Source organism: Neolamprologus brichardi, chromosome 9, assembly GCF_056152115.1.
Source record: "Neolamprologus brichardi isolate AB-2024 chromosome 9, ASM5615211v1, whole genome shotgun sequence".
In the NCBI taxonomy this organism is placed as follows: Eukaryota; Metazoa; Chordata; class Actinopteri; order Cichliformes; family Cichlidae; genus Neolamprologus; species Neolamprologus brichardi.
In genome coordinates this window covers 37,282,845-37,288,654 of record NC_142112.1, presented here as the reverse complement: position 1 = coordinate 37,288,654, position 5,810 = coordinate 37,282,845, and the positions used below count along the sequence as shown (strand labels likewise).

The 5,810-nt window shown below is 40.9% G+C and overlaps 1 pseudogene; it reads left to right on the top strand.

Annotated features, from left to right (window-relative positions):
* The first annotated feature begins 2,929 nt into the window (after nt 1-2,929).
* Nucleotides 2,930-3,887, top strand: LOC148101613 (caspase recruitment domain-containing protein 8-like; annotated as a pseudogene).
* The last annotated feature ends 1,923 nt before the right edge of the window (nt 3,888-5,810 follow it).

The window sequence follows — 5,810 nt, the reverse complement described above, 5'->3', positions numbered from 1 at the left end:
CAAATCCGCACTTTTAAGCTTAAATTTCAAAACTTACATTTTAACTACTGATTTTATCTACTGTTCTGATTTTATCGACTGTTTTTTTTAAATGAATTTTAAATAATGCTTTTTTATTGTTTTTGTTTTTTAATGTCTCTGTAAAGCACTTTGAATCACCTTGTTGTTGAATTGTGCTATATAAATAAACTTGCCTTGCATGAATAACATAAAGATAAGATAAGATAAGATAACCTTTATTAGTCCCACACGTGGGAAATTTGTTTTGTCACAGCAGGAAGTGAACAGTGCAAAAGTTATATAGCAAAAATTAGAATACAATAAGAACACAATACTGTACACAACTGTACATAATAAAATACTATATACAGTAGAATAAATAGAATAAAATATACAATAGGGTAAAAATAGAATACAAATGCTTAATTAAATACAAGGAGTTCTAATAACTTATCAAAGTGTGTTTAACATTCTGTATAATCAATTTGTATTATTATTGCCTTCAAATGACTTCAGCTGAGAGAAGTGATGGATGGAGCGAGTTTTACTGCGGTCCGGGATTTTCCAAACAGGGGGCTGGAAAGGAATTGCACTGGAGCACAGCAGGTAAATATAAGAAATAAAATGCATTTCATTGGCTATGGGACATATTTGTTAGACAAAACATGCACCTACAAATGACATGATGTTACTTTATTCAACAATATATATTTTATGCTAAATAAAAAAGCCTGAAACTAATATACAAATACAAAAAGCAAATCAAAGTAAAACTGTTCCTCATTCACATAAACGGCTCATCCCCAGAGAAAATCTGCATAAAAACGGACATCTGACTTGTGCCATGGAAATGCAAGAACCAGCTAAAGCTGCATATTTTTCTTTGAAAAATGCATACATGGCTTGCAGAGTTTAAACAGTATTAAGATGGCACATGCCATTTACATTTTCACCTGTAACTGTCGAGTATTTGTAGTATTTTCTATGGGCTGTGTCATATTTATATTGTCTATACCACGGAGTTGGACACCCCTGGTCTATACTGTTGATTGAAAGTTTTTGGGGTTTTTTTTTAAGGTTACACAGTTAGTAAATCATTTACCATTGTAGCATTAAAATAAACACTGTGAGGCACTGTGTTTATAAGAGTTTTAATTAGTTAATGAATTTTATTCTGTGTTTTCCACCAGGGGAAAACTCCAACAGCCAAAGTTGCTGTAAAATGTTTTGAATAGTTCATAACATTTTCAGTGGTCATTGAAAACAAAGGCGAGCTCAATTTCCCTTGATGGAGGAATTTGGATATACCGCATAACAAAAAAAATCAAGAAGTGAAACTTCGAGTGGAAGTGAAAGCACAGGAGAAAAAGAAGACGCAGAAGTTAGATCGTAACCTAATGATCCAGAATAAACCCGTGTCTCAGCCTCTAAACCAGTGTTTTAGAAGTTCATCCCTAAATTCTCAGTAAGCTTGTTTTTCAACTCTTGTATATCATTGGATGTTCATACCTGGGTGCATAACAGCCACTAGAACACGATGTACAGTCCAACACGGAATAGAACAGCAAGAGCTGAACTAACTTCAGTTCAGGCAGCACAAGATGCCCTTCGACCAACACAAGATGCCGTTCAGGCCCTTCGACCAACACAAGATGCCGTTCAGGCCCTTCAACCAACGCAAGATGCCGTACAGTTCTTTCGACCAACGCAAGATGCCGTTCAGGCCCTTCGACCAACGCAAGATGCCGTACAGTTCTTTCGGCCAACACAAGATGCCGTACAGTTCTTTCGGCCAACACAAGATGCCGTACAGTTCTTTCGGCCAACACAAGATGCCGTACAGTTCTTTCGGCCAACACAAGATGCCGTTCGGTTCCTTCGACCAACACAAGATGCTGTTCAGCCCCCTCGGCCAACACAAGATGCCGTACAGTTCTTTCGGCCAACACAAGATGCTGTTCAGCCCCTTCGACCAACACAAGATGCCGTTAGGGCTTTTCAGCCAAGACAAGATGCCGTTCGGTACCTTCAAACAACACAAGACGCCCTTCAGGTAAAACAAGACGCCCTTCGGGCAACGCAAGACGCCCTTCGGGCAACGCAAGACGCCCTTCGGGCAACGCGAGATACCTTTCGGGCAAAACGAGATGACCTTCGGGTCCTTCAGGCAACACAAGATAACCTTCGGCTCCTTCAGGTAACACAAGATGACTTTCGGGCAAAACAAGACGCCCTTCGGGTCCTTCAGGTAAAACAAGATGCCCTTCAGGCAAAACAAGATGCCCTTCAGGCAAAACAAAATGCCATTCATGCAAAGCAAGATGCACTTCGGGCCCTCGAGGCAAAACAACATGCCTCTCAGGTCCTTCAGGCAAAACAAGAAGCCCTTCGGGCAACACAAGATGCCCTTCAGGCGAAACAAGATTCTCTTCAGGCAACACAAGACGCCCTTCAGGCAAAAAAAGGTGCCCTTCGGGCAACACAAGATGCCCTTCAGGCAGCGCGAGATGCCCTTCGGGCAACAGAACATGCCCTTCAGGCAACACAAGATGCCCTTGGGTCAAGACTAGATATCCGTCAGCCTCTTCAGGCAACACGAGATGGTCTTAATGACACTTGTTCACCTTTTGTTGACGAATCAGCAGCAGGTAGCAGTTCTGACTATGAACAAGTCATGACACGCATTAATATGGAGTCTGAAACTGTGTTGGAGGATGATTAAATAAACTTTAATGAAAATCTGCTCCACTCTCAGCTTATCCTCTCTTTCACTTCTCCAGTCATTTCAGTGGGCCCTGGAGGACATCCTGCCTTTTGCCTTGTTCTCACAGGATGGTCTCACTGAGCAAAATACCCTGTGCAAACAACTTCACACAAGTAAACAGCTCACCCGATATGCTGTTAAAGGTCTTTACACCTGTTGTTAATGATGATTTTTAATGATGAAACCTGCCTGTACCAGTGCAGTGTGACCAGCCTGGTGTTTTTAATGAAGGCAGAAGGAGACGTGGTTTACAGGACTGTCCCCTGGAACAGGAAGCTGCTGACCCAACACCACAAGAAGCCTGCAGGACCCCTGTTTGACATCAAATGTCAGCAGCAGTCTGTGTGTCAGCTTCATCTCCCACACTGTGAGGTCATCTCCACAGGTGGAGGTCAGTTCTTGCAGGTCGCTCATGTGAATGACGAGGGCATCGAGTTTATTAACCCTCACCTCAGGATGAAGACTCTCCTCCTGACACAGTCCAAGCTTTGGTTCTGCTCTTGTACAAACCCCCAGTTGATCCTGGCCCCAGATCTTTCTTCAGTGTGTTATTGCTTCCAAGGAACATCGTGATCCGTGATGTACAGCGCACCAGGAGGAAACTAAATGGAGATGAGAGGTACATAGATACACCTCCTCACTGCAAACTGCATCCAAAGCAGGTTTACACTCTGTCCACTGTTCCTGAGGATGATCTGATTAAAGTTCAACCAAAAGAAGCTGATTTTGATGATGAGTACCACGACAGCTACTTTACGACATTACAGGTGATTTTAAGAAGAATCCTCACAGATGTTGACCTCAGTCTGAAAGATAAGAGCAGCTCCACCTGTGTTTGGGAAAGAGATGTCTTTTCTCCCCTACAGTGGGAACTTTGAAGCGTCCTCCTTCTCAGAGGCTGTTAAACACACGAAGCTGCTTCATTGAAGGGATATCAGGACCTGTTCTCAGCAGCTTGATCGACAAACTGCCGGAGAAAATGGTGATAACTGATGCAGAGAGGGAGGCAGCAGATGCAATGAAAAACAGAGGGGAAAAAACACGTTTTGTTATTGACACTGTGAGGAGTGAGTTCACTTTCTCCATGAGAATGATCACATCCTCTGTCAGCACCTCAGGTTAAACTGAATGGATATTTTATGGATCATAATGTGTTTCTTTAATGACGCCAAAGTCATTTTTATCTTTCTTTGACAACTGAAGTGAGTGAAGAAAGACATTTTTTTAAAATGTTATTCTGAAACCATATAATTTAAACTTTTCATAAAATATTGCAGCTGCATTTATTTTTATTCTGCACTTTTGCACTTTGTCACAGATGTTAGAGTTCTTCTGTTCAGTTGTTGTGACTGTGTGAACCAAATCTGACAGGTGAATATAATTCTTTAAAAAAAAGTTGCATTAAAATCAATTTTGATTTGTTTCAAAGAAGTTCTATAAAATTAAAAATGTTTAGAAATTGTTTTTTACTGCAGATCTCACATGTTATTTATGGCAGGAAGCACAAAGTTCTCTGTATGTTTCTGATTTAAAAATCCACAAACGCACTTTTTGTAAAGACAGCTGAATGATGACAGTGATTTCAACATCCTAGTCTGAGTTTAAATAAAGAGAAACAAACATTAAAGTGTCTTTAATCTGTTTCTACAAATCTGACAGAAACCAAACAGCTAAACACATTTACCTTTAAATTCCTGCTTTGTTTTGAAACTATGCAATAATGTGAGTTAGCTTTTAGTCTGCTCTTTAGAGTGTTTTTCAGCATTATATTCTCACTTTTATTTTTAGATTTTGAGTTTCTAGTTTGCTTTATTAAGTATAATAACTTGTCTCCATGGTTATTTAACTTAAAGTAAAGTGAAGCAATGTTTTGCTTTAAGACGGCCTTTAATAACGTATCAAATTAATTTACTTGAAAGTGTCTTACAAGATAATTTCCCTTAAACTGTTTGTACCTTCATCAGCCAGCAGGGGGAGGCATTTGCTCAATAAGAGTGCTCTTAAACTCAGTGCACGTGAAACCTGATGAAGCCACGGTTTGAGCAGGACAATCACAGACAGCTAAATTTCACCCTAAGTTAGTGTCTGTATGTGTGAAATATAATACTAAATTATTCTACAGCTGCACTCTGGTGTCCACATTAATGCTGTATTGTGAGTAAACCAAACTAACATTTGATCTCAGTATTTACAGGTTGGAAACAAATGCAGAAGGAAAGGTTTAAAAATAAGCTTCTGATTGTTTCCAGGTGAGCAGTTTGTATTGTTTTAGCTCATTTTATTGAGATAAGGTAAGCAATATTTAACATGAAACTTTGACAGTAACCTAAAGTGAAAGCACTCTCTCTCAGTATATCATTTGACTGGTTAGCCCACTATAGAGTAGCTTATATTACATAAATCTGAATAAGTTAAATCCAGGATGTCTGAGAGTGCACCAGACTGATTCATCTCCACAAGGACAGACAGCCTACAGGACGTCTTTCAAAACACGCAGTTTGATGCATCACACGGTTTATTCAACTTGCGCTCACAACACTCAACATGGGCTTTAATAATCATCAGATTGTTGTACTGGCAGACCGTGGTGGTGGTCTTTTTTAAGAAGGGAGTTGGAGGGTGTGTTCTAACTATAGGGGAAATCAGCCTCCCTGGGAAAGTCTATGCCAGGGTGCTGGAAAGGAGAGTCCGTCCCTTAGTCGAACCTCGGATACAGGAGAACAATGGGAGTTTTTCCCAACCATGGTTGGATTGCCCACTCCGGGTTGGGGACAAGTTCCTGCCCCAGGTGGAGGAGTTTAAGTATCTCAGGGTCTTGTTCACAAGTGACAGGAGAAGGGAGCGGGAGATCGACAGACGGATTGGTGCAGTGGCCACAGTGATGCGGACGCTGCGCTGGTCCGTGGTGGTGAAAAGAGAGCTGAGGGTAAAAGCGAAACTCTCAATTTACCGGTTGATCTACATCCCTACCCTCACCTACAGTGGGGCAAAAAAGTATTTAGTCAGCCACCGATTGTGCAAGTTCCCCCACTTAAAATGATGACAG